Below are 17,239 nucleotides of genomic sequence, written 5' to 3'. Positions count from 1 at the left end.
ACTGTTCACATCTCGCGCAATGGCACACTGGGAATCGAGAAAGTTGCATTCTATCACAAAAACAGAGACCACTGTTATCAAAAGTATGGGAATACTTTAAACCGAGGCCAAATAAAATGGCCCTTTGTTTCCTTTGCAAAACCGATATGTTGTACCACGGCAGCACAAATGCAATGCACGAGCACCTCAGACGAAAACATCCTGGCGCTCTCCAGTGTTACGGTTTAACTGGTTACCATGTGATCTGGTGACCAACTTCCTGGTTCAGGTCTCTGCTGCAGATGTGATGGAATGACAATATTATTAAGTGTCTAATAAATGCAGACCTGCTAATTGCATGATTCTGATATTCTTGTAAACAAGTTACAAGTTATTGGTATGATCACCCGTAGCGGCTGAAGTAAGGATAAAATTAAAAATAAAGTAAGTCTGTGTTGGCGCGGGTTTCGAACACGCGTTAGGGGCGTTCACATATCACCCCTAAAAATGTGTGGAAAACGATAGGCGCGCCGCTTTCTCCTTCTTTCCAAAGCGCTCGGGCAGTTGCGCCCCTGGGGCGTCTGCCATTACTAAGCAACCATGACGTGCTCTCTCCATGAAGACGCGGAAATTTCAGCAAAGGATAAATGGATTTGCAGCACTAAAAATTGCTTGCAGTATCTCTGTTACTAAATTTATTTCAAAATGGCAATCCATATACAGCTATGATCAGCTGTTCCCTGATCTTAGCTGAGCTTTCAACGTTGTTACGGGAAAGGATGAAGCTGATTGGTTAGTTCTTGTCAAATGACCCGCGGTGCGCTTGCGGCATTCTGAAAAGTTGACATGTTTTTAACTCGATTTGGACGCGCCTGTTTTCGTGGGCGCGCCGCGACCGCGTTGCTTCCATTATGAGCGTGCATACGGCGCACCTACATTGGAAATAACGAACTTGTGAATATGTGAACGGCCCCTTAAAAGACAGCACGCCGCGAGACAACATTCACAAACCACCGAGCTATCCCGAATCAGCTCCAGATCTCTGGAAACCATGCTAACCCATAGCAGAACCCTGACTACATTTTATGGTTTGTGATGCTAAAGAACATTTCATGACGTCTCAGACAACTGTAAATTTATATTTACCATAGTAAAATAATTTTCTTTGCCTCTTTATTTTTGTATACTGTAAAAACTTCAACCACATTGGTTGAAAATGAATAAAGGTTGAAATATTATATTAGAAGTTGCACTTATATTTTTTTTGTTAATATTCATTAGCTAATCAAAAAAAGAACATTAGATTAATTATTTATTGTAATAAAAATAATCGTAAGAGTAGTCGAGTAATCGTAAAAATAATCGTTAGATTAGTCGACAGAAAAAATAATCGTTAGTTGCAGCTCTAATCTGAATCAAGTTTGGTGAAATTGGACCAGCAGTCTAGGAGGAGTATGAACATGTTTTAATACAGCAAGTTTGATCGACTGTGGCATCATTAGTATCATTGATCTCATTAAGACTCAAAGAATCATTACAATAGGAACAATGAATCCAAAAACCAAAAAGCTTTTAATGGGCTTCTTCGCCCGAAAACGGGCGAAAACTTGAACGTTTTTAAATGTTTAATTTTTTTGCTTCATCGGATGGGTATGAAACTTGGTGACTTTTGTTGTATTACCTATATGAACACACAAAAAAATCAAGGAGATGATTCTGATATGTTAAAGGGTCGTAAAAAAAAAAGTCACACTTAGCTTCCTCCCGCCCGAAAACGGGCGACATAGGAAATGAATGGGAAATACGAAAAAATAGGAAAACTCAGAGAAACTTTTGGTGGTACAAGCTACAGATCAGCAACTGTGCTGAAAAAAAGTGTACAGCAATGAAGGGGTGACACTCTAGAACATCAAGAGTGCAAATAAGACCCCCCCCACACACACACACACCGCCACGCACACAAACACACACACACATACACAGATAAACTGGCGACTGCAACAGCAAATTTGTAGAATATTCCACATAAAATCAATAAATGAAAAAAAAAACTTGCTCAAATGCACACACACACACACACACACACAGAGAGAGAGAGAGAGAGAGAGAAAGAGAGAGAAAGAGAGAGACTGGTAAGACTGCAACAGCAAATTTTGAGAATATGCAAAAATAAATAAATAAAAAATACAAAAAGAGACTCTCGCTCAAATGCAACACACACACACACACACACACACACACACATTCACTCACACATACACACACACACACACACACACACATTGTGTTCCCTTTCTAACCAAATGCTATAGTTTGATTGTAATCATAATGCAAAACCTGATACTTATCTAAACATTTTTGTTAAGAAAATAAAGTAATCATCTTTTAGAATATCTAAATGTATATCTAAATAAAAAAAACGAATAAGATAGAGAAATCATGTCTAAAACAACAAAAGGAATCAAATAGCCTTTCTACATAGGATATATAGGAAGCTATAGACAGCCTACAGGCTGGTACAGGACATTACACAAAAGTGGCTATTTTTTAAAGCCACTAGATGAAGTTCTTCTCCTGGAACATTTTTTTTTTAGGCTGGCACTCTATTTTGATGTGAAATGCTGCATTTATTGAATTTTTTTTTAAAAATAAATATAAAATAAAAAATGATATATTAATTCTAATGGAAAAAATAGCTCATAAAAATTATATAATTAATGCAAAGTATCATAAAAAAATCTAAAAATTCTAAATAATAATCAGAAAACATTATAGAACAAAAATATATTTGAATGGTTATCCTGGGAAAAAGTAAAGTACAATTTTAAGGCTTCGCCCGTTTTCGGGCGGGAGGAAGCTAAGTGTGACCCATTTACGAAGAAGCCCAGAGGGTTAAGAACTGCTTTGTTTTGCAGTAGTGGGCGGAGCTATTGCACAAATGGAAATCTTATTGGCTGATGCTTACCTGTTATTGTCCCTGTTTTGATTTCAGCAAATCAGTTTCGATCGAATGCACAAAACCTGATTAATATTCATGAATACAGCAGCTCATTAATCTTTAGTAATCCTTAGTGCGTTTTATCTTATTAGTATTTTTGGCAGTTTTTTCCCCATTTTTGTTTTTACAGAAATACTGAATGACCAAAAATGCACCACCGCCAGTCCAGTTAAAATGACTACTATGCATTCAGACATGCTTATCAAGTTTATTTCTAATTACTTAAGTTCTATTATTAAATAATACTTGATTATTATAATGCTTGACTGACTGATGAGTGTACGTATATTAAATATATTAAAAAACTGTACCATTTTACAAACATTTATTTTCTACTCACACATACAGTATGTATATATATATATATATATATATATATATATATATATATATATATATATATATATATATATATATATATATATATATATATATATGCTGCTGTTCAGTGTTTGTAGTGTTAATAAACTACTCTGGGTCTGATCTGTTTTCTCAAAGCTGGAGAGAGAAATGCAGCACGTTACAATCCACGAGTACAAACACTTTAGGGACGCTCGTGAAGTGTGTGTGAAGACTTTCTGACAAAGCTATATTTAAATACTAATTATTTCTAAATGAATTAAAACCTTTTTTTTCAAATGCTTACAAACTCTTTACTTGTCACACAATTTCTGAAAGCGGACATTCAAACAGCAAAAAACACACCAAATCTGTAATTCTCAGCCTTTGAAACACATTTTGCAAAAACACAACACAAAAATCTAACAGGAAGTATCTTGATCAGAATGACACACAAATTCATCAGTGTCTCACACGAACACCTCACATGTGTTTCACTCAACACCAACCAATCATGCTTTAAAGAGGCCAAAGGTCAAGTAAAGTTTTGAACAATGGAATTTTAATTTGTACTGTGTAATACTGTATTCACAACCACAAATACTTAAATGAATTTTTCAACATGTCTCTGTCAGTTACTTTCAATCTTGTACAGAAGTGTACAGAAGGAGCTCATGAAAGAAGAGCTTTTGAATAACTGTTTATATGATAAATCCAAAAATATAATATTATGGCAAAGGTGTTTGCAACATAAGACAAAACATGAGACAAATGTTTTCTTCAGAGATGTGTTTGTGGTGTTCTGAATGCAGTGCATCATTTTGCAAGAGATGCGAGGATTTAATTTCTTTAGGAATTTCTTGGCTTTGTGTGTAAAGTTTTTAAAATGTGCCTAAGTGTCACAATGATTGGGACTGCACACACACACCTGCATCTAATTACACACCTGCAGCTAATACACACACACACACACACACACATATAAGCAGCACACTTAAGCCGGGCATACACTGTGTGATTTCTGTGCAATTTCGGCAAGGTACCAACTCACACTGTACGAGTAGATCGCATGCGATGTAAAGCCAAAGCTCAGATTTTTATGCGCTCACTGTACGGTCCGATCGTCCAGTTGTGATTTGACTGCTCACACTATATATGGGGAATCAACACGTAGGATCCCTCAGAACGCGGATGTTTGTGGCATGTTTTAGAATAGACATGGTTTCCTGGGATAAAACATAGAGGGATAAACGCACTGCTTTGGTGATATGCCCAATTCTGTGTGCTGAAACATCCCAAAAACAAAAACAAAAGGCAGGCAGCAAGCTGCAGCTCAGCAGCTATATCCTCCCAACTTTTCTCTATTCCTGACATGGTAAGTTTATGATGACACGTCGAAAAGGCTGACATGTTGCTGACATAACTCCACAAGTTTTCCCTCCATCACTTCAGTCCACACTACACGCTGTGTCGCCATGGTTTCGTTTCTGGTTTCGAGCATGCGCAGTGAGGGAAATGCGGAAAATCGGTTCGTAGCCCTGCTTCAATACTGCGATACCTCACGAGAGGCAACCAAAATTTCTGACATGTCAGAAATCCATCCGACCAACCGATTACCAGTCGGGAGAGGCTAATCGCATCTCGTTTCCCCTTGTTCACTGCACAAACACTGCATGACAAACGATGCAAGATAATGTTGAAAATCGTCCCGACCCGAAAAAGAGTCGCACGAGTCAGAATTCGGCTCAAAATTGGATGAAAATCGCACAGTGTATGCCCGGCCTTATGCCAACTCACTGCGAAGTCTCGTTTAGTTCTGTCTGGCATTTCCGAGCGGTTTCCCTGTGTTTGTTCCTTCCGTGTTTGACTTTGATTGTTTATACTGACTGTGATTCTCTACTGCCTGCCCCGACCTCTGCTTGTTTCTGTTTTCAATTTTGGATATCCCTTGACATACCTGACAATGTTCTCTGATCTCTGCCTGTTTAGCCATTCTCTTTAATAATCTACTGCATATGGATCCGACAGTCTCTGACTCCATAAGCCCTTTCACACATACAGACTTTTCCATAAAATTACCGGTAAATTGCCGTAAAGAGATCATGTGTGAACAGGATCTTTTAAAAAATATCGGTAAATTCGTTCCGCCAATTTGCCGGTATGAGAAGTTGTAACATTATCAGTAAATTGCCGGAATTTTGCTGTGTGTGAACGCAGAAAGAAAATTACCGGTATGAGTACGTACGAGTTCAGAACGCGGTGACGTAAGACGTCTACTCCGGGCCAATCATAACAATGTGACGCATTCACGCACTGTTTAAGAAAATAAAATAAATGTCATCCAACTGAAGCGACGGTGAAATTAAAGCGCTTCTCCTTATTTGGGCGGATGAAGAAATTTGTCGTCATCTGAGAGAAACTGTTAGTGATGCAGTAACGTATGATAAAATAACCGTTAACTGTCTCCGAGAGCAATGCATTCACAGGACAAAGTCAGGTCATCAATAAACTGAAAACATTGTGTCTTAATATCTAAAAAATAAACGACCATCATAAACGAAATAGTAGTGGAAGTATTTCTTGTTGCTATTATGACTTTGGTCAATCTATTTGGGGATCCTGCTACTCCACAAATCCTGTAGCTCTACACCAGTGGATCTCAACCCGCGGCACGTCATGAAATCACACGCGGCCCACCATGCCGAACACAATAAAAAATAATAATAATCGCTTTAAGTTTTTTAACTTATTTTAGTTTTTACATAGGGAAGTAGGAGCAGTGGAGAAGAGTGCTGGACATTCGGCATCAACTTTCGGTTTGCCCCTCAACTGAGGATGTTCAGCCCGTCTTTTTTTCCAATTCTCCCAAAACAGCTTATACTACTGTTTCAGCTATTAAAATAGTTCAGTTTTGTATGTTTGGAGCAGTTTTTGATCGTTAAACAGGCCTATAAGTTTCATTAAACAGGCCTATAAGTTTTGTTTTTAAAGCACCCAACACAGAGAGAGAGTTTACATAGCCTATGTTTATTCAGTTTAGCCTTCTCAAATCATCACGAATTGTCTAAAATAAAATCTAAAGATATAAAACAGTTCAAGCATGTAATGATGTTTTAACATTAAACCCAGATACATGTGCGCTATATCGAATATTTTGTGCGGAGAGTGCAAGATAAAGCACGCTTTTTTGGGACATAGGTGCCAGCGCGATCATAATATAAAATAAAGAAATATAAAATAAAGAAAACAAACATGCTTTCTTCCGTCTCGTCTTGAACAGGGGGGCTTACAAAAATAAACGGAAACTCAGCGAATACATGCCTCACAGAACATGATAAATATATCTATAGAAAGCTTTAAATTACTACTTAACGAAATAATAAAAACAAACAACAAAAAATCTCAATACAATCATAATCCGTATAGAAGGCGCGTCTAATGAGGAGATGACGAGTCAGGCAACTTCATCCTTGGGACACAGACTCAGAAAACACTAGTTTATTAATAAATAATTAAAATATATTTTTACTATTTCCCTCTGTCACATTCATTGTAATTTTTCCGGTGCTTTGGGACATCTTTTGAACTGAATTTGAACGCAGAACTGTTTATCTGCGCTGATAGAATATTTGATATGGATTTGGATCAGCAGGCTACATTTGTGAACGCACCTTTTCTGCAATGTCGCGCGTCTTACAGGCTGCAATTTACAATCGCAACTTCATTGTGCTATTAATCCTTTCAAGCCGATTTTCACTAAATTGGTCAGGTCCCGACAGCATCGGGTGTTTTATTAATGGTGAGTATAATTATTTAAACTAGTCGTCTATTACGATGTCTCTGTAACAAAAGCAGTTGCATGAATACTAAAGTTTTGAAACAAAAAATGAAACCCTCAACAGAATTACTGAACACGTAATACCCTCCATGTTTAAAAATACAAGCGCAGCTGTTTAGAGATTAATGACGTCACAGAATTTATCGGTATTTTGGAATGGATGTGTGAATGGTGCTTTTCCGGAATAAAGACTGGAATGTCGTTGACTGTATGAACAGCGCATTTTTGAATTTACCGTTAAAGTCGTTCCGGTAATTTTACGGCAATTTACTGGTATTACTGTGTGAAAGAGGCTCATGTTACATTATGCCGGTAAACAGAAACTAATTAATTTTTTACAAGTGAATCATGGATAGTGGAAACACAACCTAGTTTTATCTCTAATAACTAAATGATTTTATTTCTAGAATTGAATGGCATGCAGGAAACTACTGAAAGAAGTGAAAGCATCAGTAACGTACTTAGATTGTGTATAGATCAAAAGTTGTAAACAATATTCAGTTCTGACACGTTTCACACAATATGAAGCAGCTCTTCTCCATCCCACACTGACATCGTGTCATTAATAGCAGCTTTAGCTTGATTTAATCAGATCAGAGGAAGTGAAAAAACACAGGAAGAGCTGAGAGTATTTAAAGAAAGAGTTGAGAGAATATAATGAAGAGGAAGACTGACAGAAAGAGAAGATGGCTGATAAGTGTCACTTGTGTCTGCTGGGACTGATCTTTCTCTCTTCACTTCTCACAGGTAAAGACATCTGTGTTTTCTCTTCAAGACAGTTAGTGAATTAATCTGAGAAAGAGTTCATCTGAACATGATCAGTTTATTATTGTGTTACAAACAGAATATACTGGATTATTATTAATTTTATATTAAGAGTGTGTTTGTGATTTGAACAGCTCTCCGATCAAGACAAATAGTTTATTTTGGAGAGTGTGATTGCATTAACCCTTTGAGAGGTACGGTCCCACATATGGGATTTAGAACATTCAGTTGTGTTGCATAACTGTCAAATTCAAACTTTGCTTTAGCGCGTTGGCTGGCGCTGAGCCAGAGAGAGACTCACTGCTCTTGTCATTATCACAACTATGCAGTGTTAATAACTACATAATGCATATTTTATGTTTCAGACATTTAAATACACACAAATACTAGTAAAACAATACATTCAGAGTTTGCAAAATACAGATGTCTATGGAAGCATTATTTGCATATTTTAATTTGCAGATGTGCTTTATTCATATCAGATACATAAGTAACTATAAAGTTCACTCTATTCTTCACCCAATTCACCGGTACTGTAACTTATTACCTGTATCTCGGGGGAGATTCACATGCTGTAAATCCGACTGACAGGACTCTCTGATCGGCGGCGCGATCAAACATGGCGGCACCCATCTCACATTACAGATCACCATCAAGATAATTTAGAAAGATTTTTAAAAGACAAAACACTTATTTACACATATTGATGAATGAGAATATCAGATTGTTCATGACATGGTATGCAAATTTGTGAATATTTTAAATAAAAAAGGAAAAACAAAATAAAAGCGATCCATCTGTCATTCAGTGTTATTGTAGATGCGGTGTGTCATGTAACAATCCTGATGCGTCACCATGGAAACAATAAGGGGAACGTTCTAAAATAAAGGTCATCTTTAAAAAAAAACTTGCTAGAATATTTTTGCTAGAATATTTTAAACTTACCACTGAAAAGGTTAAAGGGTTAGTTCACCCTAAAATGAAAATTAGAAAGAAGAAAGTCAAACACACCTAGGATGTCTCGAGGGTGAGGCTTATTTTCATTTTTGGGTGAACTAACAGTTTAAATCAGGAAAAAGACTGCATGATCTGAATCTTTTAATGCTGCTATGTTTCATATCATCATTTATTAATATATATTATAATAATCAATCAGATGTTCTTGTGTTTCAGGTCTCAGTGGAGTGGATGATGCTCATGTGTTCATCAGTTCTGGTGAAGATGTCCGTCTGTCCTGTAATAATGTTCTTCATGACTGTAAATCAACTACATGGAACTATAACAGAGATTCATCAGCAGTTGAACTGATTAATTCAGGGAGAAAGAAGACAAACACCGAGAGACATGAGAGACTGAGTCTGGGGTCTGACTGCTCTCTGAACATCAAGAGAGTCACAGAAGAAGATTGTGGATCTTACACCTGCCAACAATGGACAGTGAACGGACAACGACTGAGAACTGATGCTCGTGTTTATCTGCATGTTCTTCATGGTAATTTTATGATTATGTGTTCAAGTGTAATTTCTACATTTAAACTCCCATGATGATTGTAATGTGTGTGATTTGTGTGTTATTTTGTGTTTCAGTTTCCTCTGAGATCAGTTCAGACCGCTCTGTGACTCTTTCCTGTCAGTTGTTTTCATCATATGCTCAAGTCTCTTGTGATGATTGGATCCGTTCTGAGCGAATTGATCTGTTCTGGGTGAATCAGGTTGGTGTTAAACTGATGAGATCAGACTCCAGATATCAGATATCAGCTTCAGGTCACTGTATCATCTCTCTGAATACAACAATCCTAAATGAAGATCACAACAGAGAGTGGAGATGTGAAGTTACTCAAGTCAAGACTTCAGTCACATTTACTGTCAGGTATTCAGGTGAGAAACAAACTTTCTTAACTTACTTTCAGAAGACCATCTGATACAGAGACATTAATAATGTCATTCATTCAGGACAAACTGAAGGACTGCATATAAATGAGGCATTAATTGCTTCATGTAGTCACATGGTAACCAGTGCCTTTCTCAGTGGTGTATAAAATACTAGAAAATTCATACTCAAGTTAAAGTACAGATATCATTACCAGAAAATGACTTTGGTCAGAGACAGTTTATAAGAGACATGTCACTTCCTTAATCCTATATACAACTATATAAGGAAAACCCGTAATGGCCAAGATGGCGGTTGGATGCACATGTCCCGCCCCTCCCGCTGGAAAGCCAATCATCTGCTTTTTAACTTTCAAGCCGGGAAACATTTAAGCCTATCGTCTGGTTCCACTGACGTATGCGCACAGTTGAGGAACCCTTGCGCATGCGTAGTAAAGGTATAACCTGTGGGGAAAACGGCGTTTTAAACCTTATTTTGGGGCAAAGTCACCGACATTTTTCAGCGATTTTTATCATATTTCACTGCTGTTTCTAAACATGCTGTTTTTATGTCCCGATTACCAGTGAAAGTGCAGTTCTGACTCTCTGCCCATTCATTTAGATAGGAGCTGGTCTTGTTATTCTGAAATAGCTGCCCGGAGACGTTGCCAAGATGGCTGCCGAGTGGCACGACTTGCCTAAGAGGACTTTGCTTTGGTAGAAGCTGAAGTCACCGTTTTGAATATTACTTGAATTAAAGTCTTGAAGTATGTGATATGTATTGTAGCCTTCTTAAGTACGAATAGTCTTTTTTTTTTTTTTTTTTTTTTAAACGTACTTAAGTATTGAAAGTAAAATTACAAGTAAATGCGAAAAGGAAAAGAAGCAAAGATATATATATATATATATATATATATATATATATATATATATATATATATATATATATATATATATATATAAATGTTCATACACAGCTTCAGAAGCAAGATTGTGTTCAGTTGTAGGCATTTCTTCCATTTTGTGTTTTTGGGTAAGAATAAGAAGTCCTTCATTGCATGCTCATGTCATGTCTTTCATTCCAACATAAGAAAACATGTCTGGAATCTGCATCTGAAATAGTATGTATTTGCACAGTTTATGTATCTCATAAGGGACATGGATTCATTTAAACTGCAGATACAGATGCAGAAATAGGATTAATGATTTGTTTTTAACATAAAACATTGAATATATTTGAAATAATGTAAAACATGAAAAAAAAAGTTTAATTGTGAATTGAAACCCGCCAGTAGGTGACAGCAAGTGAATGTTAATGAGTGAGTCAGATTTAAACGATTCATTCAAACGGCTGATTCATTCAGAAACAAAGCATTTGACGTTTTAAAGGGTAACTAAAGCCCTGGTCAGAGCCTGACTCCACCCACTGGCAATATTTGAAAAATGCTGAAAAGTGGGCAGAGCACAGTGGAGATAGAGGGGATGAACAGAGGGCGGGGCTGAGTGTGTGGGGCGTGAACATGAGACCCGCAGTGACGGATTGATTGACAGCTGCTGTCAGAGACGCTAAAATGGAGAGTGACTGTGGTGACATAAGGTGGTCCTTAACATTATTAAATGTGATTATGCATCTGCAGAAAAAAACTGTACTCTTTGTCTGATATAGATTAAGTTAACTAGGACTACATTAAATTATATAAATGTAAAAAGCATAAAGAAGAATTCTTGCCATCTACAATTTAGAAGTTTTTAGCTTAATAGACTAATAAATCAATGTGCATGCATTCGGTGTATGATTTGGTGATATAGCCTACTTGATAACGTCAGATTGCACATCATTACAGCAACACTGACCATATTATCGCAGACGATGCTGTATTGTAATGGGTGCCCTAAGCAGGATTGTATTGTTGTGCCCCCCTACTATAGGGGTGTAAATGGAACTTTAATAAAATAAAAAAGTAAATGAATAAATTGTATTATTTACAAATTACAATTGTAGCTCTCGACATTTACCTATGGCTATAACTTTATTATGACTATTTTAGTCTCAAGCATTCGGAAATCTTGAAAAAGAAAATTAAGTAGTTTTACTATAACAAAACCATGGTTTATTTTTGTAAGGGTTGTGATATACACATGCTTTTTTGTTGAAGAAATTATAAAGGCTGTGTCATCTATAACAAAAATATGGCCAAAAAAAAAAAAGATTAAGTGAATATTTGAATAAAATTTTTGGCCAATAGCCTGAACAAGGATTTGATTGTCCTTAACAACAGCAATAACACTTTGGCTCCCTTTGCAGGCATTTGTAATAACATGTTATATACATAAATTATTTATTTTGTATTAGCCTACTTTATGTATTTTAACAGATCAGTTTAATCAGTTATTATTGCCTTATTGTTTTATATATAATGCATTTATGCCTGGAAGCGATGCACAGACCCAATTTTTACCTACGTGATTTACAATTTATTTTAATAAATATTACAAATGTGTAAGGTGTGCATTGTAGCTGACACCTAAATGAACACATTACAGTTTTTTTTTTGTTTTTTTTAACAGCTAGGAATTGGTGCCCTACGCAGACTGCGGCGGTACTGCTATGAGAAATGTATCGGAGTAAAAGTATACATTTTATTTAGGAAATGTAGTGGAGTAAAAGTTGCCTGAAATATAAAAACTCAAGTAAAGTACAGATACTGTACTCACAAAAAAAAATTAATTACTGTAACGAAGAATTTTTACATCATTTCATTACACCACCGGCCTTTCTGAGCATAAAAGGGTCCTAAGCGTAATCCTAGATAATAATAGATGATAAACTCATGAAGCAGTGGAAGTTCATTCATTTCTGTGATGTGAAGCTCAAGTCTGTTGTGATGTTGATGTTTGGTTTCGATGTTCATTATGTTTGAGCTGAACTAACAAACATGATCATATATCCAACAGAAACTGAAGTCAGTACTGCTGGTTCAATATTCAGAGGTACCACACATCTTTACATTGTTCTTTGTTTTATACCTTTGATTTGATTCCCTGTTTCACAGATTGAGTCTGTTTTTTTATCTTGACTGTTTCTCTCATCTTTCCTGCAGTGATTGTGATTATCGTTGAGTTTGCAGTGTTTGCTGCTCCTACTGTGATTCTTCTTCAGATCATCTGTGCAAGAAGAGCTGGTGAGTTTTTGAAATGATCTGGAAAAATCTGCAATCATGAGAGCTCAAAAAATAATGTTTTGTTGAATTATTTTGCAGGGAGGAAGAACTCACAGCACCGAGAGGAAATAGTGATGAATACAGTACTACAATAAAATACTCTCTACAAACAACAGGCCAGAGTACACTGTAAAATAATAATAATAATAATTATCTAATTATAAATCAAGTAAAATATCTTAATTCAAATATAGTGAAATATCTTTTTACAGATATTTTCATTAAAGGTTTTAGTGAAAATTTTATTTTACAGGTATATCCTTTTTCTAAATGTGTATAGATAATTGAATTTTACTGTTTTTGATTGGCAGCATTAGCTGGCAGTCATAGGAAGGACTTTTTTTATATACAGGACTAATTTTGTTTTTTTTTTACTAATTTTTCCTAGATTATGACAATGAATGAACAAAGTGTTCTACAGAGAAACACTGTTAATTTACAAATCATTACAACCTAAAACCTTCAATAAAGTGTTAATTTTCCATCTTAACCATGCTTTGTCAGATTTATTTGGGAGACAAAATACAAAGTCTGCACAAATGCCATTGAAATATAAACATTTTATTTTATGTTTTTTAAGAAATACAGCACAATTACATTTAAAGGAATGGAATAATTTACAAATCTCATTGTGATGGCTAAGGCCACACTTGTATTAATGAATTGGCTAGTTTATTTCAATTGTTCTAGACTTTTCATTTTAATGTTTATATTAAATGTTTAATTAATTGTTTATAAAGTTTATTTGTGTATATATTATACTTTTCTTTTTTATTTAGGTTTGATGTACGGACTTGAGTCCCCGTGTAATTATAAAATGGTTTGATCTGTTTTGTTAAAAGGGTGTGATTTGTCAAGGGCTGAGTCAGTTCTGGTGAGGGATCCCTGGAGAAACATGTAAGGCCCAGAACTCAGTAGCATGTTGATTTTATTTATCAGTTAGTTTATTTCCCCCCTTTTCTTTTGTTTTCCCATGTTTTCTTGCACTATTGTGAACAGTATATGAGGGTGGCAGTTAATAAAATGTAATTTTGAAGATTCTATGAATGCCTCCTGAAGATTTTATGGAAGAACCCTGAAACTCATAAACTCATTATATTTTATTCACAATATAATATATATAACATATAAAATGTTGAAAGTGAGAGATTTGTAAGTCGCTTTGGATAAAACCTGCTAAATGAATAAATGTAATGTGAATGTAAAGTTAAATGTACATGTGACCGGGGATTTAGATTTACCACCAGGAACACATAAGGGGGTTTTATCTCCTTTTAAGTTTATCCATTTAATACTATAAAATAAAAACTACTGATTCACCAATGTGTTTTCTCAATTTAATTGATAAGAAACAGTTTGTTTTAAATGGTCACAAAATAAACAGATGAGAGCAGAAAACTCTGATTCAATAAATGAGGTTTGCAAAGCTGGTGCCACATAAAACCAGCTGAAAATCACAGTCTTGTGTATGATCAACACAATCCTCTCTAACACTGTGATGCAGTAATTCAACCGTTTTAAATGCAAAAAAATAAAATAAATAAAAAAGTATGAATAAGAGTTATCCAAAACTTCTCACTATAAAACAATAGAATGCAATACAATGGGCCTACAATACGACAGTGGGAATAATAATGGTCAGTTTTTTTACACACCAACACTCTCACTTCACGATGGCTGAAACCTCCAACCTTATGGTGCACAGTAAATAATCACATTGACTTATAATCACATGAAAAGAACCCATGGATGGATCAAATTGTTGTTAGTATCTCAAGAGTGCACGTCTCTCTCTCTCTCTCTCTCTCTCTCTCTCTCTCTCTCTCTCTCTCGCATTTCCCACTGCACATTTCCCCAAACAAAGTATACTACGGATGCCGTGAGGCAAGAGCGCAAACGCGTTGTCATGCGCAACACACAAAGCGCCACCTGCTGATAACTCCAAAGAAATACAGGTAGTCTCTGTTCTCAGAATTAAACATAATAATATGTTTAATAATTAAATAAATGTTTAACAATAATAATTAAATAAAATACTTTAACAAAGGAGAAAAAACAAACTTTAAAATAATTTACCACCCGGTTACATACATATAAGGAACAGCTGGAATACCAATTAGCAACTTATTAGGTCAATTGACAACATGATTGGTTATAAAAAGAGCCTCTCAGAGTGGCAGTGTCTCTCAGAAGTCAAGATGGGCAGAGGATCACCAATTCCCCCAATGCTGTGGTCAAAAATAGTGGAGTAATATCTGAAAGGAGTTTCTCAGAGAAAAATTACAAACAGTTTGAAGTTATCATCATCTAGAGCAGTAGCGGCTTGCCAATAGAGGTCGCATATAAAAATGAAATAAAAATAAAATAGTTTACTCGTTCAACCGGCTGGTAGTAAGAGCCTCAGCATTTAATAATAACGGACTTTTATTGGTAAACTTTTTTTTTATTATTATGTTTTTCAATAAGTTTAATGTGGTTTCATGGGAGAGGGACGCCGGACAAATGGATGTCTATCTGAGTCCTTACATTTTCGGGCAGCATGTGACCTAAAACTGGTCTCTAATTGGTTTCTTAAAGATTCTCCTCCGGATGCTGCATCCCTGGCGAATCAGAATCAGATACATGTTATTTTATCCAATCTGATTACTCTCACTACATCCACTGCTATGCTCATCAGCTCAACCTGATAATGCAACAGGCCACCTCTTACATTCCAAAGGCGAGAATTTCTTTTTCTAAAATTGGTGGATTTGACAGCTTTTTTTCCAAGTCACCCAAGCGGACATGTTTCCTGGATAAAGTGAGACAGCAGTAGAACATTGATTCGGTCCAAATCTAAGTGAGCATCCAACAGTTTAAACAGGAAATACAAAAGATCAGGTAACTGTATTCCTGTAGTATGATAATTATTTGCTTTCTCTTTCATTATTAACTCTCTTTCTCTTTTGCCAATGTTATTATAAATTATCTTTGTCCTTTGCAGAAACTCTCTCCATTACATTGGTGAGCAAAGCAGTGGTTCTTTGCCAACAAAGAGGTACCGGTTGCTCAGTCCAGGAGACCAAAATCCTTGTCCTCTTTAGTCCGGATGACATGGCGTCCCAGTTTTCCAAAAAGAATTTCAAATTTTGATTCGTCTGACCACAGAGCAGTTTTCCACTTTGCCACAGTCCATTTTAAATGAGCCTTGGCCCAGAGAAAACTCCTGCGCATCTGGATCATGTTTAGATATAGCTTCTTTTTTGACCTATAGAGTTTTAGCCGGCAACAGCGAATGGCACGGTGGATTGTGTTCACTGAAAATGTTTTCTGGAAGTATTCCTGAGCCCATGTTGTGATTTCTATTACAGTATCATTCCTGTATGTGATGCAGTGCTGTCTTAAGGGCCCGAAGATCACAGGCATCCAGTATGGTTTTCCGGCCTTGACCCTTACACACAGAGATTGTTCCAGATTCTCTGAATCTTTGGATGATATTATGAACTGTAGATGATGATAACTTCAAACTCTTTGCAATTTTTCTCTGAGAAATTCTTTTCTGACATTGCTCCACTATTTTTTGCCACAGCATTGGGGGAATTGGTGATCCTCTGCCCATCTTTAATGAAAATTGTTGTGCACTTTGTTTTCAACCCCATTGTTATTGAACTGTAAAGTGAAAATATTGTGTGATTTGTTTTCGGTTTAAAATATTTCACAATATCAAAGCTGATATTTTATGAGTTTTTATTTTTGGTGTTTTTGTTTATACAGGACAGTACAGAAGTGCACAAGGGGAGAGAGTGGAGGGGATCAACTCTATCAAAATAAAAGATCAACTGGTTTCAGTCATGGGTGTCTCTTTACAAAAGGCTTTAAATATTATTGTATTTGGATTGTTCTTCTACAGGTTTTTAACAATAAATCCATGCACAAACACTGCAAACTAAATATTGGGATAATTTTCATCTGTTTTATACAGTATGTTTCCGAAATAAAACTGCTGTTTTACAATTTTGAGCATATGGTAGCTTATTGAAGTTGATTTTAAAGACGTTGCAACCAGTAGAATCTCTATTTTATTTATCCTTTATTTGTGCAGATCGGGTTGTTCCCCTAGGGAAAAGTATCCCCGTATTATTTTCCTCCTTTAGCCGCTTCACTCGTGGCAATGCATTCAGAATCCACGATAAGCTAAAACGAATCTTTGAAAAATATTAAAAAAGAATCCCCGTTTTATTTTCGCTTCACT

General features: G+C 35.9%; 1 protein-coding gene and 1 pseudogene across 1 annotated transcript in view; both read left to right on the top strand.

The window, feature by feature from the left end:
* LOC132096058 (uncharacterized) overlaps positions 1–17,239 on the top strand; it is a 332,561-nt gene that overhangs the window by 85,540 nt on the left and 229,782 nt on the right. The window lies entirely within an intron of this gene.
* Positions 7,770–13,219, top strand: LOC132095786 (uncharacterized; annotated as a pseudogene).

The sequence above is a fragment of the Carassius carassius genome, chromosome 1 (genome assembly GCF_963082965.1).
Source record: "Carassius carassius chromosome 1, fCarCar2.1, whole genome shotgun sequence".
Lineage (NCBI taxonomy): Eukaryota > Metazoa > Chordata > Actinopteri > Cypriniformes > Cyprinidae > Carassius > Carassius carassius.
This window is presented reverse-complemented; position numbering and strand designations above follow the sequence as displayed.